The sequence below is a fragment of the Pan troglodytes genome, chromosome 14, assembly GCF_028858775.2.
Source record: "Pan troglodytes isolate AG18354 chromosome 14, NHGRI_mPanTro3-v2.0_pri, whole genome shotgun sequence".
NCBI lineage: Eukaryota > Metazoa > Chordata > Mammalia > Primates > Hominidae > Pan > Pan troglodytes.
Genome location: NC_072412.2, coordinates 117,449,154 through 117,476,500, shown reverse-complemented (window position 1 = coordinate 117,476,500; position 27,347 = coordinate 117,449,154). Strand labels below are relative to the sequence as shown.

General features: G+C 53.6%; 1 protein-coding gene across 1 annotated transcript in view; it reads right to left on the bottom strand.

Moving 5' to 3' along the window:
- LOC107967993 (uncharacterized) overlaps positions 1-27,347 on the bottom strand; it is a 394,524-nt gene that overhangs the window by 269,377 nt on the left and 97,800 nt on the right. The window contains exon 2 of the mRNA XM_063792355.1: positions 11,952-12,006. The gene's annotated coding sequence lies outside the window, so the exon portion shown is untranslated. The remainder of the gene's footprint in view (positions 1-11,951; positions 12,007-27,347) is intronic.

The window sequence follows — 27,347 nt, the reverse complement described above, 5'->3', positions numbered from 1 at the left end:
CACTAAATATCAGGGACTAACCACAGCACAGAAAGCTGGGGAGGAGCCCAGCGGAGAGGCAAAGAGGGCAAAGCTGGAGTGAGCTCTTCATGGACCACATTCAGATCAACCACTTTTAGAATCCACACGATACCATCTTTTCTTCAGGCTCTTAGACAACAGTTATTCCTTAAAACTGAAGAATAGGTTTCCTAAGAATAGCAAAAGAGACAAAGAGGCCCTTGCTGGAGACGCTGTTCAATAATAAGATAATGAAATGTTTGAATGCTGGTGTCATCTAAGGCTGCTAATAACATAGCATGCATTCCTCTTTATTTTATTTTTATAGGCCAGATAAATTAAATTAAACTAGCTCCTTGCTCAACAGCTTGACACGCATTTTTAATAATAGCTCACTGCTCTCCTTCAGTAGCATGCCTGGCTCAAGGGTGCCTGGGTATGGAGGTCCCCCTTCCAAAGTTGGGTGTGCATGGCTGGCAGAAGGCTGCATAGACAAGGGCTGGAGAAAAGGAGAGGAGCTATTCACGTCCGACCCAATGCTAGGGATGCTGGCAGTGCCTGGGCAGTATGCCATGGCTACGTTCGAGGCTGAGTCCATATGGCCTAGGACATTCCCTGGCACATGTGGGCTTGAGTGGTGTGGCCAACACCCTGCCAGCCTTGGGGAGACCCCCGCCCTCAATTCTAACACAAGCTAGAGAACAGGGGCATGCAGCCTGGCTGAGACTTTGAGTTAACAAACTCTGTTTAAAAACATCTTCACTTCTCATTGGTAAACACCGTGTCTACTAATATATATTGAGAAAATTAGTGTTTTCATGCCATGTTTTCTGGTACATTACCTAAACTCAATGCACAACTCACACTTGGCGTCTCGTTACTAGATAGCTGTGGATCACAATGTTTCACCACCAAGTATGGGCGTCACAGTAATAATTTGACAGGTGATAAAAAAAGAATAAGCGCTTTGCTGCAGTTTTGAGAGTCTGTTCTCCACAGTCTCAGTCACTGGAGTGGAAGGAATGAAGACGCACAATTTAAACAGTATGCTTACATGCATCCAACAGAAATTTTCCTGTGGAGATTAATTGAATTACACCTATAAAATATTTATATGGTATACTTATCAGTCCAGAGATGATTCTGAACAACTAGGAGAATGTTTTCACTACTAATAAACGATCACCACCGCAGCTGGGCAACACTGAATGATATCCTATGAGCCGAACACTCTAATAATTTTTGCAACTGTACTCTTTGAGACACTCCATATAAAGTGCAGCTTCACGGAAGTACATTAACTCCACAATCTCAGATTCTAAGCGTAAAGAGATATTGACGCGAGACCTGTCACATCAGGCACTCCCGTGGTAGCACAGCGATAAACGGTCTGGGTCTGTCTTCCCTTAGCTTTGTGGTGGTCAGTTGTGTTATCTCGGGCAAGCTTCTGGTCTCTCTCAACCCGTTTCTTCCTCTGTGGACTGGGATGCTAGGCTCAGAGACAGACTGGAACTGAGCAGGAAAACCCCACAGAAAGCAGTACTTGGATGTGAGGATGGTTTAGGCCAGATGCAGGCCTGTGTCAGCCCTGGCTCACAGCGGACAGGTGTAATGTCATAGAACCACACGTCATGCATGGCACACACAGAAATCATCCGTGCTGATGATCATAACGCATCACTGGCACATTCAGCCTGACAGTTGAAGCACCATGGTGGAGGGTGATGGTAAATTTGTTCAGAAAGGCCTGGTTATCGAGATCCCTGTGTGGCACCGAGTTTGTGCTGGTGAGAGGATGGACAGCAGGGACAGCCATGCCACGTCTGCGTGTAGAATGTCCACGGTGAGCCAGAGGGCAGGGGGTGCTGACTGGGGGCATTGGATTCATGGAGAGACCAGGGAGGACTCCTTCATGGGAGGACCCTGGAGCCCAGGCTCGTGGGCAGGAGGGAGTGAGTCTGAGGTGGGCTGGCCTTGACTGGGGCACGGATGGGTGGCCAGAGCCACTTGGTGAAGAGGAGACGGCAGGAGATAAGCCAGGAGGGAAGCCGACCGTGCAGACTGCATGGGTCACAAGCCAGTGCTGCGGATTTTGCTTTTAATCCGAGTGGAATGTGATGTCGCTGCAGGATTTTGAATCAAGGGAAGTGCAACGTGTGCAGGGAGAGGGGTGACTCGAGCCTCTGCGAGGGGCCGGCAGCTCTGCGAAGTCCAGACCACGGACCCCACAGAACACACGGGTGGGTCAAGGTGGGCAGACAGCAAGGCCGGGCACTGTGAGGAGGGGAAGGCGCAGGAGAGCAGTGGGAGCGGGGCTCACTCAGGCGGGAGCAGGGCTCTGTTTTTGTTTTGCAGACACAGCACAGCCTCTGCCTTCAGGCAATTCGGGGAGAGGCGGACAAACGCGCTGCCCGGGACCCAAGGATGGGCCAGGGCCCGGGTGGGCAGGCGCGGGCGGAACGGGGAGCCGAGGCTTGTGGCACGCACCCAGCAGGCATGGGGGCAGTGGAGGCTTAGGGGGTCGCACTCAAAGTGGTATCTGGCACTTTCTAAGAGAGGGGGCCCAGCGAGCAGGGGATACAGAGAGTGTTCCAGGCCTGAGTGAGAGCGTCCCATGAGCAGTGTGGATGCAGCAGGCACAGCCACGTGGGTAGAGGCCGCCTGTAGGGCCAGGTGGTGGCCAAGTGCCCGCTCTCCTCTGAGTGATCTGGAAACTTCCCTCGCTCCCATTGGTGGATGGGACAGGGATGGCAGGGATGTTGGATTCAGAAAAATGTGGGGTCCGGCCCCAAGCATAACTGGCAGCCACAGCCAGTTTTTGTGGCAAATCTGAGGTGGCAAATCCGAGGCGGTGAGCGATGCCAGAGTCCCCCCTGGGAAGCCACCGAACGAGTCCATGCAACTCCTGCCTGGGCCTGCCCCGTCCTGGGTGCAGCCCCCTCCGCATCCCACCCACTAAATCTGGGAAAACCTGGCCCCTCCTCTATGTCCCCTCCTGTCCATGGGGGTCCCTTGAGGGGTATGGGAAGAAACCCCTGAACTCTTACTGCTCTCCCCTTCCGATGGCCGCTACCCCAGATTCTACCATGAGAGTGGTGGCCGTCACGCCCTCAGCATCTGTCCCCACTCACACCACAGCCCACTTAACAGACAAGAGTCTGGTTCGGGGCGGGAAGGATAGGATAGCAGAGCCCACTGGGCAGAGGTGGCACAGCGGTGACCGGGCAGCACAAGGCAAGCAGCTCAGAGCAAACACGCCTCAGGGGGCCTGAAACGGGGCAAGAACCCAAATGGTACGCAGGACGCTGTATGGCTGCTAATGGGTCAGCCCTTGGCAGGTATTGTGCCGAACTGTGAACCCAGGGGCACGTCCGGGTCGGAGGGCACGCACCACCCCTTGGGCTGGGCCTTCCTTCCCCGGGGGCCCCAGGAACTGGCCCTGAGTGGGGAGGGGCTGAGTCTGCTGCTGTCCTTCTGTCCAGCTGGACGGCTTGGGCCTGGCTTCCTGCCTTCTTCCACCTCAGGTTCAGGAGCGGTGGGGAAACTCTGGGCATGGGTGCCAGTGCCCTGGGCCCAGCATGGAGAGGAGTCTGTGTGGGGAGAGGCCCAACTGTCTGCTCACCGGCGCGTGTCTGTGCTGACCCACATGCCCCAGACGCTCTTCTGCCTTCCTGGTCGGTCAGAGGCTGGGCCGTGGGCCATGTGCTCTGCCGAGATGGCAAATGTCCCACAGGTTACGTCCCAGGTCCCCCGGAGGATGATGGGCCAGAGGAGACCTTCCAGGCACATGGGACCGGAGGGGGGCTGGGGTATGAAGAGGGACAGGGGCTGGTGCTAAGGGGACAGGGAGGGCCCAGGGGGTCCCCCTCCTGCCTACCTCACTCCCTCTGTGGGGTCTCCAGGGTCACACCTCTGACCCTGACAGCTCCCGTGAGCTTCGTCGTGCGCCCTCGGGTCTGAGACGCCTGCCTCAGGCCATGCTCCTGCCTCTCCCTTTAAGTTTGTCTTGCAAGTAAACAGTAGAGGCAGACTAGGAGGATGAGGCCAGGGGTTCCTCTCACACAAATTCTATGTTGCAACCACTGAAATCTGAGTTTTAGTAAGCAAACAAAAGTGTATGCTTTTGGGATTCACTAAAGCTATTTTTTAAAAAAGTGCTCCGAAGACTATAAACACACCTGCCTCTGAGGCCCACCCCTCACTCCCCTGCCCCAGGGAAGGCTGGGACCTCAGGGCAGCAGAAGGAAGGGTGCCTGGGGATTTGGATCCCGGCTCTGCCCTTCCAGGAACACCGTCTCTCCCTCTGCCTCTTCTTTTTTCTCTCTTCTCTCCTCTCACCTCTCTCCTCTCTCCTCTTCTCTTTCCTTCCCCCCTCCCTTCCTCCTTCCTTCCCTCCCTCCAGTTTACAGAGTCTCACTCTGTAGTCCAGGCTGAAGTGCAGTGGCGCAATCTCAGCTCACTGCAACCTCTGCCTCCCGGGTTCAAGCGATTCTCCTGCCTCAGCCTCCTGAGTAGCTGGGATTACAGATGTACACCACCACACCCAGTCAATTTTTGTATTTTTAGTACAGACCTGGTTTCACCATGTTGGCCAGGCTGGTCTCGAATCCCTGACCTCAGGTGGTCCACCCGCCTTGGCCTCACAAAGTGCTGGGATTGCAGGCGTGAGCCTCTGCACCCAACCATGCCTCACATTTCTTATTCTTGGGTGACTCCGAAAGTCAATTCTGCAGAGATGCTGTAGACTTATATTTTGTGGTCACATATTTCTAGACACAAACCCTAGAAAAGCCTTCTATTTTTCTATTCATTTTTCTGCCCTGTTTACAATCACTTTTACAGCATGTCCCATTGCAGCAGCCCTGGGCCTGTGCTGGGTGCCTGGTGACCAGACTTGCAGGATAGTGGAGGCTCCCAGCCTCCAGAGGACCCAGACACATCTACGGCCTCCCTGCATCCAACAGTGAGCGCCAGAAGGAAGGCCTGCCTGAAGAGGCATGATCTGCTGAAATGATGCCTGCTTTTCCTGGGTTTTTATCATCAGCACTGGACCTGCGCTCCCTCCTTCCCCCGGAACGGTGGTCTGGAGAGTGAGGGGTAATTGGCTCCCTGAGTCTCTCAGTTAGGACCTGGCCAGCGGGGAAGCATAACGCTGTTCGCACTGCAACACATATGCTACCTCCAAGACGTGGGCGCTGCCACGGCTGCGGGACTGCGCTGACATCTGGACAAGGGTGCTTCACCGTGGCCCTTGAGAGATGGGCCTCTCGTACGGCCGCCTGGGTGAGTGCCCTGGGCGCGCAGACAGCACAGGCTCTAATTGAAAACCGCTTTCTTTACAAAGGTCCAGATGAGACGGCATTGAGGCCGCACGTGGGCAGAGGACAGCACCTGGGGGCCAAGCGGGGCTCAGACATGCCTTTCTGTGGTAGAGGGGGGAGGCGTCGGGGTTCCAACCCTGTTTACCAGGAGGGAAAAGATCAAGCTGAATGCTGGAGGAATTTGAGGCTATTTATGGACCACTGCGACCCCTTGTGCCATCTCTTACTGTTCGATCTCTGTAAGAGCCTGGCCCGTGGTTCTCAGAGGAGGCCTTCCAGACCTGCAGCATCAGCATCACCTGGGAACTCATAAGCTCAGCGAGTTCTTCCGTTGCACCTGCGTCCTCTGGATGGCGACTCAGGGATGGGACCCAGCCCCTGTGTCTCAGCAAACCATGCTGGGTGTTCTAACAGGCGCTGCAGTTTGAGAAGCCCTGATCTGTGGGTGGAGGCGGTGGTGGGTGAGGAGAAGACATGCTCTCTGGAGGGAACAGGAGTGATGTTTTAATCAGAACAGAGTCTGTCTACACCAACAGACATGGGGCCATCGGGCAAACAGTGTGCAGGTCTCTGAAGCCACAGAACAGGAAGCACAGCCTCATTTTGAGCATATTTTCCTGGTGACCAGAGCCATGGGCTCTCTCTAGGGCCTGGGAACAGAACCTGCTGTGGGCTGCTTGGGGAACCAAAATGCTCACAGAAGCCCTGCTAGAAACTGGTGTGCTGGGGGGAAGGAAGGTGGCAGCCACCTGGCAGCCTGGCCTGCTCTGGGGGCTGCGGGACCCTCCCTAGCACCTGTTCTAACCGCCTGTGCACCTTGCCGTGCGCCTAGGAGGGTCCTGTCCCTCTGGGCTTATGTCCTTGTCCTTACACTCAGGCCTGGACTCACTTTCTGGTGTTCTCCGGGATCCCAGGGCCCATCCAGCATGGGAGAGGCCTGGACTCAATTTTTGCTCCAGGATCCCAGGGCCTGTCCAGCGTGGGGGAGGCCTGGACTCATTTTCTGGTGCTCTGGGGTCCCAGGCCCCATCTAGCATGGGGGAGGCAGATCCTGCCCTACTCATGACTTGAGCACAGCTGTTTCCTCAGTTTACCCATCAGATCCCCACTAGCCTTTGCTTAAACAAAGATGCTTCCCCACACGGAGGCCGGCTGAGTTCTAGGGTGCCTTCCCCCCTCACATCCATGATGCCCAGGTGGGGCTCCCTGCTCTGTCACCCCCAGAGTGTAGCTGGGGTCACCCAGCAGCAGTGAGGCTGCCCTGAGCCGGTGGGAGGGACAGGACCTGGACAGCAGCCCCAGCCTCCCCTCACATTCAGGACCTGCCGGCGTCCCGGGTACCTGGCAGAGCCTGGGGTGGGCAAAGCTCCTGGTGTGGGGCTCCTGTACCCCTCGCACAGTCAGGGACGCCTGTCCTGTCCCTTCAAGTTTGGGGCAATGGAGCCAGCACAGAAAGAGAAGTTGGTCCTTGTCTGACAAGTGTGACCCAGTGTTCCCGGGCCGATGCCGGTCCTCATCACGGACTGGGATTGGCCCCTGAGCACACTGAGGATGAGGGGGACATGCCAAGCGTCACATGAACACAGGCCCCTGCTGCACCTGGCCCGCAGCCCTGCTCCCCGGGAACTGTGCACAGCGGTGACTGTGGGTGAGGGGACCCGGGAGAGAAAGAGCACCCAGCCGCATCTGAGATCCAGACCCCAGTGATTCCTGCAGAGCTCCTGTGTTGTCCTCGGTTGGACCAAGGCAGGAACTCAAGGGGGCAGGACTCAACACTATAACTCTCTTTTCAGGTAAGAAGCAGAGATAAAAGAGGCGGCGAAATTACCTTTCTGGTTAAATATATATTCCAAACAGCATTACATGGAGCATGAATGCATTGAAACTATCCGAGTGGAATTTTCACTCAGACACCTACATACAGAATACAGCTTAGAGGGGCCGACGCCCTGCTCAGGGAAAGACAGTTTTCCTTGTTGCCCATTTAAGACCAGGAATAGCACTACAGCCCATTACACATACATCTTGACTTCTTTTCTACCTCATCTTTTACCATTTCCAATTATTGCGAAGTCCACACAGATAATTAGGGAATAGGGAATAATTAGATAATGAGGTGAAAATCAGTTAATTTTTTTTTTTACCTAATTGCAAAAAAAATACCAGTTTCTGGTCTTGAATTATTCATACTCATCAATTGTATGAATGCTGGAAAATGCCAGAAAGTGCCAGAAACTCAGCATATCCTTTCATTGTTTTTTTAAATTGCCAAATTTTTTTAAATCAGTTATGCATTTAATGTACATAGGTTAAAAGCCCAGGCTGGGTGCAGTGGTACACGCCTGTTGTTCGAGCTACTTGGAGGCTGAAGTAGGAGGACTGCTTGAAGCCAGGAGTTTGAGGCTGTTGTGGTCCATGATCTCACCACTGCACTCCAGCCTAGGCAACAGAGTGAGACCCTGTATCTAAAAAAGTAAAAAACAGGAAAATAAACCTCCATTAGGTTCTACTCTTTCTGCCCTTCTCACTACTGCACTTGACTAGTCTCAAACACAGGCTGGGCGTGGTGGCTCACACCTGTAATCCCAACACTTTGGGAGGCCAAGGTGGGTGGATCACTTGAGGTCAGGAGTTTGAGACCACCCTGGCCAACATGGCGAAAACTGTCTCTACTAAAAATACAAAAAGTAGCTGGTATGGTGGCACATGTCTGTAATCCCAGCTATTCGGAAGGCTGAGGCAAGAGAATCACTTGGACCCAGAGACAGAGATTGCAGTGAGCTGAGATTGTGCCACTGCATTCAACCCTGGGTGACAGAGCAAGACTCCATCTTACACACACACACACACACACACACACACACAAAACACAAAAACCCACCAACAGATCTGCAGGGCAGTGTCCATTCCAGTCCCCAGAGGCAATCCACTTAAAAGCTAAAACCGCACCTGTTTATCCCCACATTTCTAAATAGCATTCCTCTATTTCATTTGCCGACTTTCTTTTGTTCAGTTTTGGCTACTGACTTCATATAATGAAAAATAAGAATTCAGCATCTCTGTACCATGTCCCTAGTTGTTATCAAGGTCTTTCCTCCCCCACACACCCACTGCTGTTTGTAACGTCTGAACAGATCAGTATTCCAGTAGATCAATTAAATGTCATGACATTGTATAAATATCACTCACAGCTGAGACATGTAGTGTACTATAAATACAGTTTCCTCCTTAAATAATTTTTTTTTAGTTTGTTTTTCCTGGACTTAATTGCTTTTTCACTGGATTCATTTTTCATATACATATCATTAACTCAGCCCTAAACTCTCTGTGAGAATTTTAAATCTCCTCTCAAAATGCAAAAGGCCCTTTGTGTTTTCATCTTCCCTGGGAGATGCCCCTCCTGCAGCCTCCCTTCCTCTTCAGCACCGGATTCCTTAGCTTCCCTTCCCTTTCACTCTGGGGATTCCCATTGCCTCTTTCCTTTTGGATTCTTGGTTTCTTGAATCCCAAGTCTTTGTCTCTCATTTTGTGGGGTACATCTCCCAGAGCCTCAATGAAAGAGTGAGAGATGTGTTTATTGAACAATTGTGTGTCTGAATTGTCTTGATTGATAGTTTGTTCATTTGGGTTAAAATTCTAGTAGAAAACTATTTTTCCCATAAAATTTTGAAGACAATTTTCCATTACCTCCTGGCTTCAAATATTGCTGTTGAGAAGACTAATAAACCTTGATTCTAGTCCTTTACTTGTTTTTAAATCTCTGGAAGTGTTTAGAATCTTTTTTTTTTTCTTTGAGTCCATAAGTCTCCCTAAAAAGGAATCCTTCATCATCCTGCCAGGGGTCTGACGTGCTTTCAGCCAGTGACCTGGGAAACCACCCAAAAAAAGAGGCAGCCCCCGTATCCTGTGACAACAAAGAAACCGTGAATCCTCTTGCCCTTGGCTCTGCCCAGTGCCCTCTGTCTGGAGTCTCTTCCCCATCCTCCAGACTCCACCTGAGGTGGGCGTGGCAGGCTACCTGGGGGTGGAGGAACACCTGGCCACGCACCTGCTTCTGAAATAGTCTTGCCACTCCCAGTCCCGCTATCCACCTGGTACCCTGGGAGCCCTGTCCCTTACCCTCCTTGAGAGCCCAGGATAAATGCACATCTTCGGTCATGATGGCCTCTGCAGCTCAGCTCTCAGCAGCTCGCCTCGGCTAATTCAGTCCCTCCTCAAGCACCTGCTGTGCAGCTTCCAAAATGTGTTCCTATTGCCTCTTTCCCACAGCTGTCTGTCCTGCGTTTGTGTCCTTTAAAAAAAACCTCCTTACTATTATTTTATTGAGGCCTCAGGAGACAGTAGCAGGTGAATCAGGAAGTCAGCCTCTGCTGTGCTGAGGACTTCCTGGGTTTGGATATGACCTTGATGTGGCCGTTCTGCCACCTGCCCCGACATTACAAAGGAGGGAAACACAGGGGCCATTCATGCCCACTGGTGATAGGTATGTGCCTCAGGGTGGCATGGAGCAGCAGCCGGGACTCCAGGAGCCTGAGGTTACACAAGGAAAACCCTAGGATGTCACCTGCCACTCCCAAAGATGATGCCTGCGGCTTCTCTGGGGGATGGCTGAGGAAACCAAAGGGTCTCCTGTGAGCTGTGAGGACATTCCTTCCAGCATCCTCTGGGGGTGCTTCCTGCCTGGCTAAGCACCGCCCCCACACAGTGTGGTGGATGCCGTCAGGGGTCAGCGGCCAGCCTGAGGTCTCAGCCCCCAGGAGCACCCAGCCTGCAGGATGCAGCACCACCCATAGAACAGGCTGCTGCAGGGACACGGGCCCTGAGCCATTCCCGGAATTCAACTCAAACTCAAGCAAGGGAGCTGACACCGGAGACTTGAGACCGACAGAACGTTCTCCAGAAGCACCTTCCACTCAGGCCTGGGGGCGGGGGGGTGGGGGGGCAGCGGTCCCCAAGCATGGGAGGAAGGTGACGGGCTGGGCCCGGATTCCGTCCTAGCCATCAAGGGAGGGCACGCACCTCTTGCAGGGGTGAGGCTGACACATTGTAAATGGGGCTTCAACTGAGGGGAGCTGCTGCTTCTTACTGGCTCCACAGAGGCACCGGCCAGGTGACCACCGGATGCTTGTAGGAACATGGACATGGGATTTTACTAGAAAAGGAGGCCCAAGCTCTGTGGCCATCAGATATTCTTTCTGTCCAGACATTACAGCGGCTGCTTGGGGCATGTTTGCTGCCTGTGGCTGTGTCTGGCAGGCAGAGAGGGCTCTGGATACATGATGTGTGCAAGGCTGACACACCAGAGCCGTGGGAAACAGGCATGGCTGGAGGGCAGGTGGAACGTGGGTTGACAGTGTGTCCCGTCAAAACTGCAGGCCGCTTTAAAAACCACTTTGTAGGTGGATGTGCAAAGATTTCACAAAACACTGCTATCCGATGGACGCTAAGAAGGCCTGGGGATCGCCTCCCCTACATGGCCCCAAAGGGCCGCCTCAGTTCAGTGAGCACCTTTCCACTTAACACTTCAGGGTTTAATGACCCAAAGAATAGAAATTGATGAGGAAAGACGTGCCAGCCCTCATCTTAAGATACATTTGTCATCACAATCATTACTCTTTCCAAAACGTTCTCTCTCAGGGAGGAAAAGTACAATTGGAAAATAGAACTTTTTCATCCCCGTCTTTCAATGCACACGCCTTCCTTCACCTATGAACTCACTTCACTGGCAGTGTGTGCCAGGTGGGGGATGAGAGTTGCAGAGCGCAGCCCCTCCTGGGCGGCCCTTGGCCAGGGTGGGTCTGCTGGAAGCCCCCATGGACACAGATGGATGCCCCGGGGGTGGGGGAGTGTGCAAAGAGCCGTGCAAGGCCCCAGTGCCTTATGGTTACCTTTGCTCAGCACACCCTGACGTCCTCACACAGGCTCCAAGGGCTCAGCCTGCAGAGTGGGCTTGGGCTGGGCCCCCTTTGCTCTGCCCAGCTGCCCTGGCTTATGTTCCTCCTGCCATCACGCCTGCTGGCTTCTGTCAGCATGACAACCCTTTCTGCCCTCTGGGGTCTGCAGATCCCGCCTTCGAAAGCCCCAGGAGGTGTCTGCATTCCAATTCAGTGTCCCGGGGCTGAGCTGGGGCTTCTGCTGAAGCCACTCACGGGAGGGCCGGCCAGGTGGCTGAGCCAGCTCTCCGAGCTCCTGCCCTGAACTCAGCCCACCCCTGTTTCCTCTGCCCCATGAGACCCAGGGTCCATGACACCCAAGCCGGCATCATCCTCAGAGCACTCGCTAATCCCCCACGTCTCCACGCCTCCCTCTGCTCATCCCATGTTCATGGGCGAAGCCAGCAAGTGGCCAGAGATCGTGAAGAAGAACGCCCTGGTCGTTACAGGATGGAAGAGAAGCTCTTCTGTGGGTTGGCTGGTTTGCTCATTCACTAGTGTTTGCAGAGGGCCCTGGGCCGGCCGTGTCAGGGCCATGTGGTGAAGAAAACACACAGGACGTCTGTCCTCCTGGGCCTCACAGTCCAGGGGACAGGCAGCTGTCAGGCAGAGAGCTGCAAAGCATGTATATGCCACGAAGACCCAGCAGGCTTTGGAACCGCCAGACCTGGGCTCCCACGCCACTATGGCCACTCACCTCCTGAGAGTCTTGGGGCAATCTGTGCAGCTTCTTGAGGCATTTATTTTCCCATCTGAAAAAGAAAAACAATAATGCCACATTTACCGATGTTATGAAGATTAAGGGGGAGAATGTAGTTAAAACGTAGGGTTACTTAGCACAGAGCCCAGAGAGGGCAAGCGCGTGAAAATGGTACCAACGTCAGGAGCAGTGATTGTTACTCATCAGGCGTGTATCTGCCACTCTGTGCATCCTAATTCCACGAGGGATTATGAAAATAAATGAACATTCGGAGCTGTAACTGACTACTTCCGAAAGGCCTTGGCAGGAACTCCCTTAATGTGATTGTCCTTATTAACACCAGCGGTGCAGGGCGCCTGTGGAATGAGCCATGCAACAGGCTTCTGGAAGCCAGGAGGGCTGGGCATGTCTCCTCTCCTTCCAGCTTCAGCCTGCGCTTCTCTGAGCCCAGCAGCTCCTGTGGGCGGGACGGTGGGTGGGCCTGGGAGGGAGTGGGCTGGAGGGTGGGGTGGGCCTGGGAGGGAGTGGGCTGGAGGGTGGGGTGGGCCTGGAGGAGTGAGTAGGCTGGAGGGTGGGGTGGGCCTGGGAGGGAGTGGGCTGGAGGGTGGGGTGGGCCTGGAGGAGGGTAGGCTTCAGCTCTGCTGGAGTCCTAGAAGTGAACGAAGGACTTTCTTGCCTCCCACTCTGGACCTGACAGGAGGCTGGGATGGGCACTGGGGGATTCTTGGAACAGTTGCAGCCTAGAGGATCTGGACAGAGACCCCTGGATGGAGGCCACGGTGCCTGTGGCCTGGGTCTCCTGGGCCCAGGAGATGAGGGAGGTGGTAGTAGCTGTGCTCTCTACTACTGAGCCTTGGGGCAAGGAGACCTCGAACAGACTGGGTCTGGGCAGGGGCTGCCAAGGCCAGACTCCCCCCACCAGGGCTGCCCATGCAGCATATCCACAGCTGCACAGCAGGCAGGCATCGGGAATGGGCATCCAAAGACAGCAGTTGGAGGCAGAGGCTGGGGCAAGTGGCTTGAACAAGGACAGGGAGAATAGAGATTTGAGTCCCACACGTGCCTTGCTTTATAGCCAATGCCTGATTTCCTACTGGAAAAAATCTTAGATAAACACAAGTAGAGCATGGTCTCTGTTGAGACCTAAATGAGCACTGTAGTGGATCAGAGAGAAAAGATGCTCAGAGCACGTGATGGGAAGCAGTGGGAGAGGAGAGGACAGGGCCTACCCTGCAGGACGGCAGCTCTAGAGGGAGGGGCTGCCTATGAGCACCTCTCAGGAGAGCCCAAGGCTGAGGCCGGACGGAGCGAGCAGATCTGGAGGAACTGAGGAGAAAAGCCTCCTAGCAGGGTGTTCAGGGAAATCTCCCAGGTGGAAGAGGAAGATAACAATTCTATTTTTTTATTTTTTATTTTTATTTTTATTTCTTTTTGAGATGGAGTCTCGCTGTGTCGCCCAGGTTGGAGTGCAGTGGCGTGATCTTGGCTCACTGCAAGCCCCGCCTTGTGGATTTACACCATTCTCCTGCCTCAGCCTCCTGAGTAGCTCGGACTACAGGCGCGCGACACCACACCCGGCTAATTTATTTTTGTATTTTTAGTAGAGACGGGGTTTTACCATGTTAGCCAGAAGAGAACAATTCTAAAAGCTGCAGCAGTAAAGAACAAATAAACGGCAAAAAAAAAAAAAAAAAAAAAGAGCAGATGGAAACAGCAGTGCCTAGACAACCCAAAACATACAGAGAAAAGAAAACTCAATAATCAACTTGAAAATGACAGCAAGAAAGTCATTAGCCATGTCATGAAATCCAGCAGGCTGACTTGTCTCTGTGGCACAGAGAGCCAGCAACATGGCACCTGGGGACTGGGCAAGGACGCGCACAGCCCATGAGCCCCACCCTCGGGGTGCCACAGTGGTGGAAGCGGGGGGGAGAGCATTGTGGGACACTTTCTTGGGGAAGCGTTTGAGGAGGCAGCGGCGAGCCATGAAATCCGCAAACCCTGCACGCCCAGGTGAGCACACGCGGCAGTGATGGCTTATCTGGGAGGGAGAATACAGGTGCGACATAAATAATCCAGAAATGGAAATATTTCTGAATTGAATCGCAAGCAAAGTCTAAAATAATGGCCCCGAAATGAAAGTATTTATTCTGCAAAATCTAAGAGTTAGCATGACAGGGCTGGGGCAGGGGTGAGTCAAAGTCACACAAGTCACTGGAAGAGGCTGGGAATGGATGGGAAGGAGAGAACAGGTGTGATGTAAAGCCCACTTCTCATGGGACTGAGGCTGGCCAGGGTTGGGGAAGTCCCCGGTCCGAAGTTTCCATAAAACGGTACAGAACCTTACGATGGACACTGACGATTGCGAAGGGCAGGCACCATTACCAACCCTGCAAAGAAACTGAAATCCAGCAGGAACAGCAGAAGGAAACAGCAGTGCCTAGACAATCCAGAAAATAGAGAGAAAAGAAAACTCAGTAATCAACTTGAAAATGACAGCAATAAAGTCATTAGCCATGTCACGAAATCCAGCAGGCCGACTTGTTTTGTTCAAAGAAGAAACTGTCTAGATGGACAGGCAATCCCTAGGCTCTGTTCTGTGGACAAGAAACATACTTAAAATAATAGAATAAAAAGCCTGAAAATAAAGGAAAGAGTAAGGTGATACTGGGTAAATGAAAGCCCAAAAGGCAAAAAGAACAGAAAGAGGCCGGGCACGGTAGCTCACACCTGTAATCCCAGCACTTTGGGAGGCAGAGGCGGGAGGCGTGGTTGAAGCCAGGAGTTTGTAACCAGCCTGGGCAATGTAGCAAGACCCCCATCTCTACAAAAAAATTAAAAATTTCGGCAGGCGTGGTGGCACACACCTATGTTCTCAGCTACTCGGGAGTCAAGGTGGTGAGCGCTAAGTAAGACAGGCTGAAAAATATACCCTAAAAGGCACTGTTTACAAAGACGGCATCAAAATTAAAGCCTGGCACCTCTGCTCATGCCCAAGGGTGCAGCCTGGAGGAAAGGGCAGGTGGGCAGCCAGGACCTCAGCTGCTCTCTGATCTCACAGCAGGAGGAGATGAGGTGGCAGGAGGATTTTCTGACCAGTATGAATAAGTAAATTATTGTAGACAAAGATGATTAATGCTTCTGGTACTTTTCTACCAAGATTCAAGCAGATTGAAGGGTGCCATTGATCTTCCACGGGAGGGAAACGGGGACCTTGGCTCATGTGTAGGGAATTTCCTGAGGAGTCAGTAATGACCTTGCTTGTGTGTGCAGGCACCAAACCAGCAGCCATCTCATGTAAGCCAGTGGAAAAAGTTCCCCATACCAGGGGCTTCTCTGTGTATGTGGCACAGTTGCCGATTGGTTGGTTGATTCAGTTTTCACCTTTTCACCAGTATTTCTGGGATAAGATATGTCTCATTTCCTGCCACGCTCCCCTTCGGCAGCACCAGGCCTTGCAGCTGGGTGCCTGGGAGCACATGCTCACCAGCAGTGGGAACCCAGGCAGGTTACTGCACTTCTTAATCTATAAAATGGGAAGCGTAATAGTACCCCCTCCTCAGGCAGGTGGAAGAATTTCTGAGTGAATGACTGGGAAAGCTAGCATGTGGCAGGTGACAGTGAGTGTGGCTCTCAGCGGCACCCCAGCAGGTGAGCTGGAATAAAGGCTGCAGCCGCCTTGTGGCCATGGGCCTGTGTGTGCCAATGTTTTCCCAGCTGTAGGCCAGCCTTTAAAGATGAACAATTAGTGGGTGGAATTATCTCGTTGACTCACACCCTCAGATCAGAAGGCCCTGTGTGTTTGCAGAAGCTCAGCCAACCTGCATCCTAGCTGGGCTCCATGGTCCACAGGGAAAGAACAAAGAATTCTATTCCAAACATGAGTTTTTCTAAGAGAAACGCGAGCCTTCTGATTCACCTGCTTTTTGAATTAAGGGTTGCATCAATTAATAAATATTAAAGGATGCTTTTCCGTGGGGTTGTCATCAACAAAGAGCCTAGGAAGACCCACAAAAAGTGGAGAATTGGGGGTAGGAGGGACGGAGAGGTGAGAGACGGAGGGGTATGGGGGGCAGGTGGGCTTCCCTGGAGGAAGACTGCACGCAACATTTCCTGATGCAGGCTGACCCGAGTCTGCAGTTGGCTCTAGAAATCTGTGTGGTCCCAGGAGAGTTACTTCAAGGTTCTGAGTTTCAATTCTCTGTAGTAAAATAAGGCTGACACTACCTGCTTCCTGGCTGGGGTGAGGATCAGCTGTGCTTAGCCCAGGTATCGCTCGGCAGATGATGATGATGGTGAGGACAATGGCGATGGTCATTACTAGTCTTAATGAAGAACAGGTGGCTGGGCTCCCACCCTTTGCACTGGGCAAAGTCTTTTCTTGTGTGAGAGAACAGGACAGACGGGCTGGGGGGCGCGGGTGGTCAGGGCAGGCTCAGAGGTGAGGCAACCTGGTGTGTGTCTCTGGTTCCACCTGCCCTCAGCAGTGGGTGCATCATGGCATTTCTGAACACCACCCTGACCCTGCAGGTGCCCCCAGGACCCCTGCCACCCCCTCTACCCATGAAACAGCACAGCTGCTCCAGGCTGTGTCCTGGCGTCAAATGGTCTTTCCCTTCCATGGAGGAAAGAGGTCAACTTGCTCGTTGAAAAAATTTGGCTCCTGCACAGAAATCTCTATTTCCTTCAAGGTAAATGATGAGAGATCAAGCCTCTTCCATTATCCCTCACTCTCTTTAGTGTTACATCGGCTCGAAGGGGTAGAAAAAGCCCATTTCTGCACAGTTCCTGAGAGCTCCCTTTTAACAACAGATTTCTCCAAAGGCACCAGCCGGTCCCCTACTGCACAGAAAGTGCCCGTGAACTCACGGCCCCTCCCAGAAGAGCGCGCTTCACAGAGAACGAGGTGCAATATTTATAAGTTTCACAGCAGTTTGCCTGGTGGGCAGGCGGAGTTGCCTCCATCTTTTCTGACCTCTGATTTTTCCTCCTTTCTACATTCATCTTCAAAACAAACCAAAACTGAACCCAGAAATTCTCCATCCAAGACAAAGCAGATAGAAATAAAACACACGAATGCCCCCTGTATCCGCAGAGCACTGGCCGGGACAGCGGAGTGGCCACGGTCCTCTGTCTTGGTCTGCTCCGCCATGCCACGCGCAGGCTTCTGTGGTCAGCCCGGCCGCCCCAGGAGTGAAAGCTCTTTTCAGAAATAACGAGCCTGGCAACGATTCCCCAGTCCCTCCACCATGCGCCTAGAGACATCTGAGTGTTAGGCTGGGCTGGTGGCATTTTCCAGAGAGGCCAAGGGGATAAGACCAGACACACATGGAGAAGAAACACAGAGGAACGGAGCCTGCTGGGCCAGTCTGGAGAAAGCACAGCAGGTGTGGGCAGGGTGGGGGCGGGGGACAGTGGGGAACTGAATCTTGCTGACAGCTCAGAGGTGACCGCTGGCCTGAAGGCTATTTTTTGCAAACTGTTTTCCATCCTTTGGATAGAAGTGCCTGGGCTGTGAAGCTATTATAAACATCACTTTTTACCAAGAATCTGCCTCCCTTCCCCCAGCTATCTGGCAGAGCAGGGCAGCCCCTCTGTAATTCCGAGCCCGTGCACCATACCCTCCCTGGACCCACCCCACATGTCCTGCCCTTCAGCCCCCAGGGTGTGTGCACTGACTGCTGTGGCCCCAGCTTGGACATTCTCCTGGTTCTGTTTCTCTGTGTCTGGGATGGAAGCATCCTGAGCATATTCTCTCACACACAGTCAGCGCCACCACCATGACAGGCCTGCAGCAAGGCAGATGATCAGAGGTCACAGCCCATAGACCCCGTGATTTCTACTCATGCCTCCTAGAACATCAGTCTTCTCAACCTACCTCAGGTGTGTGAATGAATGATTTCTAAGAAACCAGTCGGCCCGGCAAGGTGGCTCACACCTGTAATCCCAGCACTTTGGGAGGCCGACGCGGGTGGATCACCTGAGGTCAGGATTTTGAGACCAGCCTGGCCAACACGGTGAAACCCGTCTCTACTAAAAATGCAAAAATTAGCTGGGCCTGCTGGCACATGCCTGTAATCACAGCTACTTGGGAGGCTGAGGCAGGAGAATGGCTTGAACCTGGGAGGCAGAGGTTGCAGTGAGCCGAGATCATGCCACTGCACTCCAGCCTGTGTGACAGAACAAGACTCCTTCTCAAAGAAAAAAAAAAACAAAAAAAACAAAAAACAAAAAGCAAAACAACAACAACAACAAAGAAACCAGTCTCACTTCTGCCCTTCTTGTCTCTGAATACAGCTTCATGAAAATACCCCCCATGAGTGCAGAGACTGGGCAACACAGCCCTTCCCCTCTCTTCCAGAGGTTCCAGCCACTGCTGGAGAGGAGGCCACGGTGGATGCCCAAGGCTAGGCCCAGCTCACCCCACCCCGTAACCAGGCTGGCTGGGTGCCAGGGGTTGCGGAAGAGGGTGCCGGGGAACCACAAGGTGGGCTTGGCCCTGGCGCCGGCCTCATGGTTTCTTCTTCTGGTGTGCTTGCTGGCAGAAGGGTAGCCGTGACCCAGTGGGACCCATTCTTTAGTTGCCTCTGCTCTGCTGAGCCTGAAACCCGGGGAGCTCATTAGTGCCTGCCAACGAGGGTGCCGGTGAGAGTGCTCGTTCCGGGGAGGCTCCATCCACCTGGCAAGGACTTTTTCTTTCTTTTCTCTGAGAGAATTCAGCAGTATGAGAACGAGAAGCACTGAAATAAAGAGGCTAAGATAATGGTGCTGACCCACCAGCATTGGATTATGGGCCCAATGTTGGTGGGTCGGGAGTGTGGGGCTGACCCAGCGCCCACCACACGGAGTTCTCTGGTCAATATTGGCACAGGGGAGCTGGCTGAGCTGTCAGTGCCCGCAGCAGGGGAGAATCCTGTCCACACCTGGGCGCCCAGAGTGGGCACTGAGAGGGGGTGCAGCCCAGGGGCTCGATTCTTCACCCACACACGCTCCAAACCTCTTGGAGATTTTAAGTCGTAGCTTTTGTCAGATGATTTTGAAGGTCTTCAGAAACTGCTGTTATCATATGTCATCAAGAAAATGAAAAGTAAAGCCAGAACGAGATATTGCCACACACCCTCTAGAATGTCTAAAATTAAAAAGACCGAAAGCACCAAGTATCCGCAGAGATGTGGAGGGGCCAAAACCCTCCAGTTGGAGCACCAGTGGGCAACCCCTTGGGTGGTTTTGCACAAAGTCAGCACGCGCCTGGCCTTGGACAACAATTCTGTTCTTGGGTGTCATCTGAGGGAAGGAAAATACTGGTCTATATGTAGGTCTATAAAATGCTTGTGCACGAAGAGGCATAGCTGCTTTCTGAACAATAACTCTAGTCCCCAAACAACCAAATTGTCCATTAACGGGAGGCTGAGGCAGGAGAATCGCTTGAACCTGGGAGGCGGAGGTTACAGTGAGCTGAGATCGTGCCACTGCACTCCAACCTGGGCGACAGAGCGAGACTCTGTCTCAAAAAAACAAAACAAAGCAAAACAAAACAAAACAGGAGGATGGCAAACAGAAGGTGGTGTGTGGGAGCAACAGGACGGCACTCAGCAGTAAAACAGCTCAAGCCACTGCTCCGCTAACCACCGGAGTGAATTCACACTCAGAGCGGCACACGGAGCGTCAGGACCCAGCCGCGGGCGCACGCAGGGCAGGTCCCATTCCCATGACAGTCTAGGGGGGCCGAACTCTTCTGAGGGAACAAAATCACAACAGAGCCTTCCTGGGGGCGGCCGGGACCCGTGGGTGGAAATAAAAAGCGTTTCCTGGGCAATGGAACTGTTCTGTGTCACAATGGGACGCAAATTGCAGGAGTGTCTCTGTAAAACCTTTAAAGCTAAGATTTATTTCAATATGTGTACATTTTAACTTGAAGAGAAAAAGAAAGAACAAGAAAGAAGATAGTGTTTTGGGCGCCTATCAAGGAAAACAGAAACCTCAGTGGAACGGGCCCATGATCCAATCACACACGGGCGTGTGGTGGAGGTGGCGGGTGGGGAGGCGTGGAAATTAAATCTAAATTAAAAGGGTGGGGGGAGAAGAAAGGGGGCTGTGGACATGGACCCGCCAGTCACCAATGGGCACGGTGAAGCGTAGTGCCCCGGGGTGATGGAAAATGCTGGTGGTGACGTGGTCATCAGAGACTGAGGTTGGACACCAGCCACATCTCTGCTGTGAAGGGCTGCATGGGAGCAGGTGACCAGTGGGGCTGGAGAGCTTATGCGGGGAGCTCAGTCTGAGAGCAGGTGCCGAGGGGCCACCTGGTGTGCAGAGCCCCAGGCACAAGGAAGGCGCCTGCTCAAGACACCCGCAGTAATGCAGTCAACACACAGCCAAGAGGTCAGCAACGCTGGTATCCAGTCAGGACTTCCAGAGGGAAATCGGGAAGGTGACCTCCAGCTCCTGTGCTCCCTGTGGCCTTGGCCACACGTGGGCCACACTGGGCACCACGTTCACGCTCACATGGGGGCCTCTGCTCCCTCGTTCATGCTGAGGTCCAGGGCAGCACCAAGTGGTGTTCATGGAAACAACAGCCGTGAGTGTTCAGTGAGTCCCACTGCGAGCCCCGTGATTCATGGGACTTGATCTCATGCTCCCAGCAACCCCGAGGGAGTCAGGCCCTGTTTCACAGACAAGGAGACCGAGGTTTAAGAGGAAAGCAGCTTGCTTAGAGTGCGGCTGGAGGCTTCTTACTACACGAAGAAACAGAAGAGGCACCATCCTTCCTCTGCTTTCCTGGCCCCTCCCCCAGCCCCTCCCAGGACACTCTCATGCCTTCCTTCCCAGCACAGCTCAAGCCCCAGGAGGCAGGACTCCAGGGGGCCCACGAGGAGCCCCCCACTGTGCAGAACTGTGAGAACTGCAGGAAGATGTGACTCCCGAGATCAGGTCTGAGTGTGCACCGAGCTGGGCGGCCACCGTGTAACATGAGGAGAGACTCCTGGGTGGTGGGGAGGCTGCCCGGCTGTGGCAGCCACGTGCCCGGCCTCCAGCTGCTGAGGGCAACCCTGGCTGGCAGTCAGTGAGGAGAAGCGGCAACCTCAGTCCTGCAACCCCAGGGAGCTGGCTTCTGAGGACGATGAATACCCCGGAGCCCGGACAAGACCAGGACTCACACCAGACCGCAGCCGGCTGCCACCCTCGGCTGATTCCGGGCCTCATCCTGGGCTGCCCACTCGCCCTGACCAAGGAAAGGACGGGTGCCAGGAGGATTTTCAAGGTCATGGATTTATCCTTGACTTCCTCCTGGATCCCAGGAGATAGTTCAGCAGGGGCTTAAACACGGGAAGGCCAGGGCATGGCCACCAAGCCCCCTTCCTGGAGCCCAGGCTCCAAATCTCATGGCGGGGAAGGGAGGGCAGGGAGGAAGGGCAGGCCCAGACCAGCTGGTGTGGACCTTGAAGCAACCCCTCCTCTCTGTGCAATGCTGTGGGTGGGGCATGGGCAGGAAAGGCGAGGAAGGCTTAGGGGCCAGTGGAGGTGCGGGTGGGGGAGGAGAGGAAGGTTTAGGGGCCTGTGGAGGTGCAGGTCGGGGAGGAGAGGAAGGCTCAGGGGGCCAGTGGGGGTGCAGGTCGGGGAGGAGAGGAAGGCTCAGGGGGCCAGTGGAGGTGCGGGTGGGGGAGGAGAGGAAGGCTCAGGGGGCCAGTGGGGGTGCAGGTCGGGGAGGAGAGGAAGGCTCAGGGGGCCAGTGGGGGTGCAGGTGGGGGAGGAGAGGAAGGCTTAGGCGGCCAATGGGGGTGCAGATGGGGGAGGCAAGGAGGGATTAGGGGCCAGTGGTGTGTTGGGGTGAACTGTAATCTCCGCCACCTGAAACTGCGCCCATATTTGCTGATGTGGTGGCTGCCGATATCATCAGTGAAGTGAAGACGAGGTCATCCTGCAGTAGGAGAGCCCCAGCCCCACAGGACTGGTGTCATGGGAGGAGGAGGTGGAGACACAGAGATGGGCACCCAGGGACAGGCCACTCACGGGATGACAGAGGCGGAGAGGGGGTGACCCTTCTACAAGCCGAGGACCACTGAGAAAGTCAGCACCTCCAGAGGCTGGAGCAGGTTCCTGGCAGGACCTCAGAAGGAACCAGGCCTGTCTACCCCTGGAGTTTGGACTTCTGGCCTCTAGAACTGCAGGGAGTCCGTGTCTGCTGCCTCGGCCTCCTGGCCTGTGGAGCCTTGGGGCGGCCACCCTAGGAAGCCCCTGCGGCAGCCGTGCAGCTCTGGCCCAGGACGCAGCCTCGGCTCACGTGAAATGCTCGGCCCATGTGCAGGGTGCCAGGTGAGGGCTCGGGCCCGGGAGTCACGTGCAGTGTGGGATCCTGAGCACGTTCCCAACCTACTCTTTGTCCTTTTTTTTTTTATTGGCACAAAGGAACACCAATACTAACTTCCACAGGGCCCTACAAGGCCTGGGCGCTTCCTCAGTTTAGAGGGAGTCTCACAGGTGCTGTGTGGGCAGCAGGTTCTCCGGGGGCTCCCGAACAGCAGCCTGGGCCTCTGTCGGGCGGTCACTGGAGCTGTAGACCCTACCCCTGGCCTCTCCAGACCTCCCCAGTCAGAAACTCCCAGGAGGGCACAGTAATTGTGTCTGAACCCGGCCACAGGACAGTGCGCACACAGCCAGTTCACAGCCTGGATTGGAGTAAGGTCTCAGTGTGTGTTGGTCACTGCAGCCAGTGCTAGTCAGAGAATCATTGTTTCAAGACCTCCCAGGGAGTAAGAGAAGCAAATGTCAGGTCTTTTTGTCCTCGGACAGATCCCACCTGTCCTGCTTGGGCCGGAGGGCGGCAGGGGTCTGGGCACTAACTCCCCTTCTGCTTTCTGGGGCTGCTCCAGAGGGGCTTGGAGACCCCTCCTCACCCGCGCAGGCGGGCTCTGTGCACTTTCAGAACTCAGAATTCTGACCCATGCAATTTGCAGAAGGACAGAGGCAAAGGTTGCCAGGCAGGTGTCCAGCCCCGATCTTTGCAGGGACCATCCAGAGATGATATTTAGAGGATCTTTGCAGCATCCAAGGCCGGAACTTCAAAAACCAGAGTCAGCACGAGATACTGCTCTCAGACACTTCTGCGGCGCAAAGAAATTCTCAAATGTCACCCGCCCAGAGTCCAGTGCATAGCCGAGTGATGTATTTATATACATCATGTTCTAGATGAAAGTATTTGACGCACACAACTCACCGTAGTGCAATCAAAGCGGGAAGCACTCGTTCTGAATTAGCCATTTTGGTGTATTATCCTAATAGAGTATTATTTTTAAACTACCACAACATTTTAATTACATTCTCAGCATGAATCATTATGTACCTTAGTGAAAAGCACTTCTGACTGTAATTGCACACTGGAGTCCCCTGATGGAGTCGATGAACTTGAACCCTGAAATGGGCTGACACGCAGGGCGCTGATGCGTAGCTGCTCCCACGAGCCCCCTGTGTGTGGTGCCACCGGCCTGGCCCCTGAGATGCTGGCCTCTGCTCCCTCCCTCCTCACTCCCTCCTCCCTCCTCTCTCCTCTCCTCCCTCCCTCTCTTCTATTCTTCCTCCTTCCCCCCTCTCCTCCATCCCTCCCTCTTCCTTCCCTCCTTTCTTCCTCCCTCCCTTTTCTCCTCTTCCCTCTGCTCTGCCCTCCTCCCCTCCTTCCTCCCTCCTCTCTTCTCTTCTCCCTCCTCTCCTCCCGCCTCTTTGTCCCTCCCTCCTTCCTCCCTCCTTCCTCCCTCCCTCCTCTTCTTCCTTCTCTCTTCTGCCTCTCATTCCTGCCTCCATCTTTTTCTTTAACAATCTTTATCAGGCACCTGCAGATACCAGTGGTCCTGTCACTTCCAGGGACACCAGCAGAACTCCCTGCCCTCTTGGAGCTTATGTTCTGCCCAGGAAATGCATCCTTCCCTGTAGAGAAGTCACAGGCATGTTCGCCTGTGGGGATGGGTACTCCACGGGGAAGGAAAGCAGAGAGGGGCAAGGACACACTGGTCGTGGGGGTTGGGGGAGCTGACTGAGGAGGGGTCGCCGGAGCAGACGTGTGATCACAGACGCTTCCACGCTGACATTTCACCCACGAAAGCCACCAGGGCCACTGATGATATAGCTTGGATGTTGTCCCCTCTAAAGCCTGGGTTGAAATATAATCCCCAGTGTTGGAGGCGTGGCCTGGCAGGAGGTGATTGGATTATGGGCTGGATTTCTCATGAATGGTTTAGTGCCATCCCCCTGGTTCTGTCCATGAAATCGTGAGTGAATTCTTGTGAGATCTGGTGAGACGCAGGAGCTCTCCCAGGAAACTTCAGTACATGCCTCTGGCTTGCCTTGGCCTCATTTGGAACCTTCTGGTTTATGGAGTGTTTTCGCCCACCCCAGCCTGGTGGAAGCTCCCTTGATTTGCAGAGAAAAGCAGGGTGGATGGGATGAAGCCTTTCCACAGAAGGATCAGCTTAAAGAAGTGAAGCCACACAGGCAGCGGTCATGGCCAAGGCCTTTGTCCTCCCAGCCAGTGATGTCTTTGTGGAGCACTCTCGATGAACAAGACTTGATGGGCTGGAAGGAATAGCAACAGCGCCCAGGAGCTGGTGGGAGGCGTGGACAGTGCCCGGTGCAGCACAGCCTGGAGGTTCTGTGGGTTCCCTCTGCTCCAGGCAACAAGAGGCGGCGCCTAAGGACTTCCCAAGGTCTCTGTGAGCCTCCAACCTCTATCTTCCTGTGGTTCTCACCCATGGAGGAGAACCTGGGATCCACGACTTGGTAGCTCACAAAAGACAGACACTGCATCCACTTAATTCCCTCCCTTCATTCCTCCGGGTAAGGGATGGAGACATGATGGAGTGCGTGTGCTTCAGAGAGTGTCGGGGACAGAGGGAAGGAGGCTGGACCATCTAGAAAGCCCCACTTCATCAGATTCTGCAGCTTTCAAAGCAAACATTCCCAGAGCAAGGCAGGAGGGCGCCAGCCCCTGGAGAAGCCATGCCGTGCCTCCGTGATGCCGAGTGCGGCTGCGGGGAGCATCTGCGTTCTATGGGTGATGAGGCCAGGGTACGAAAATGGAGCTTTTCACCTCTCCTCCTCTTCTTACTCTGAGAGCTTCATATAACCAAGGTTTTCATAGCGTGGGGCAAGATTAGTGCTACTAGAAATGATGTGTAATGCCTTATTAATTAGAACTGTGCCTGGTGAGACCTTCTGAGACGTTTCAGCAATTCTGAGAATTAGAAGGGTCTGGTTTTGCTCTGGTCCAATTCTTTTCTTTTCCTTTCTTTCTTTCTAGCTTTTGTATTCAGGAAGACCACTTCTTAGAATAGGCAAAGCCCTGGCAAAGGTGAATGGGGCCTCTTTGTCTCCCTGGCTATAGTCTCCCCACCCCATCCTGCTCGCCCATCCCAGGCTGGGTCCACATGGTACAGCACGCAGAGAAATCAAGCTGGTCCCCATCCACTCCTGTCTGGCTTCTGCACCCTTTCCCTCTACCCCATAGAATCCCCATTTGCAGCAAATAGCTGGCTCTTTTCGTTGGTCATTACTTTGCTGACCAGATCCACTCCCAGGTCAATTTCTGGAGCATTGGAAAAATAAATCCATAAATGGAAGAAGGATACAGGGACACAGAGGCTGCCATGAGCCTTGCAGAGCCATAGCACTGGACCACTCTAGTTGTGAGGGGCAGGCCACCCGCTGCTGCTTCCCCCACCTCCCCCAGAAAGGCCGCCTCCAAGACTCAAAGCACCAAGCACATTCGCCGCCATGCTCATCTGCTCCTGGTCAGCCTCAGAACCTTTCCTTCTGTTACTTTAAATGGTGATAATGGATCAAAAAGCTTTCTGATGAGTGGATCCTGGGGCTAAAATCCTTGAGTTCAAATCCAAGTTAACTACTGGCCACTTCACCTCTCTGCGTCTCAGTTTCCTCATCTGTAAAATGAGGACAGCGGTAGTGCCCGCCTCACAAACTTGCCAAGATACCGAATGAGCTAAACAGAATGACTCACATATAGTCAGGTGTGGGTAAATGCTGGCTGTTATTGTAAGCACAGAAGAAGGCCCTGGGATTTGTCTTTCTGGCCCAGTGGAAGTCACCTCCAACTGCCCTTACTGTGAGGCTTTCCATCAGTGGGTGTGGACAGTGCCCCAGGGAGTCAACAACAGAAAAACAACACACAAATGGTGGAGGGAGGGGGTGTCGTGGAGGGAGGGGGGGCGTGGTGGAGGGAGGGAACCGTGGTGGAGGAAGCGGGGGATGACTCGGCCGAGGATGAGGCCAGTTTGCTTTGAAGCTCCTCCAGAGCCCAGACACTGGAGGGGTCGACGGATGCCCGCCCACCACTGTCCCCTACAGCCCAGGCCCTCCGCCCAGCCCTGTCTTGGATGGAACCACTTGAGGTCAGGATCTCTTTTCCCCTGGTTCTCCTTCTTTTCGATTCTGGAAGACGCAGGTCTCTTCCAGCTCCAACATTCTGAGCATCCAGGGCCTCCTCTACAGCCACTTTCTACCGCTCCTCACACCACGAGGCCCCTGGAAAGCAAGAGCTGCCCTTGGGATCTGAGGTTCCAGGCGACACAGAGCGGAGAGGTGGAGGAAGGTGTGACAGAGGCTGCTGGATGGGGACGAAGTCGCAGTTGTGTGGGGGCGGTGAGTCCTGAGGATCTGTGGGATGTTAGGGTGACGCTTAACAATGACGCACCGCACACTTCAAAGCAGCCAGAAGAGAGGACTTTGAATCTTCTCACCACAAACAAGATTACGAAGCTGTCCATTTTCTGTGAGATCATCTATGCCATTTAATGCACTCAATGCAATATGACCTTTCAAGAAAGCCAGTGAGGAGCTTCTGACTAAAATATGTTGCTTCTGAATTTCACATAGAACAGTAAGTCAGCAAAAATAGAGATTCTGAAAATTAAAATTAGTAAAAATGATTTTCCCTTGGCATATTAAACATTGGAGCGCATATATATATATATAATTTCTATTTTTATTTATTTTTTATTTTTTGAGACAGAATCTCACTCTATTGCCCAGGCTGGAGTGCAGTGGCGCAATCTCAGCTCACTGCAAACTCCACCTTCCGGGTTCAAGCGATTCTCCTGTCTCAGCCTCCCGAGTAGCTGGGATTACAGGCGCCCCCCACCAGGGCTGGCTAATTATTGTACTTTTAGTAGAGATGGGGTTTCACCATGTTGGCCAGGCTGGTCTCGAACTCCTGACCTCAGGTGATCCACCCTCCTCGGCCTCCCAAAGTGCTGGGATTACAGGGACAAACCACTGCGCCCGGCCAGAGCATATTTTAAAAGCTACAATAATTAAAGCAATGTGGTATTGGAAGAAAAATAGACAAAAGTATAAAAAAAGTCAAGAAACAGCAGCAAATACACAAAG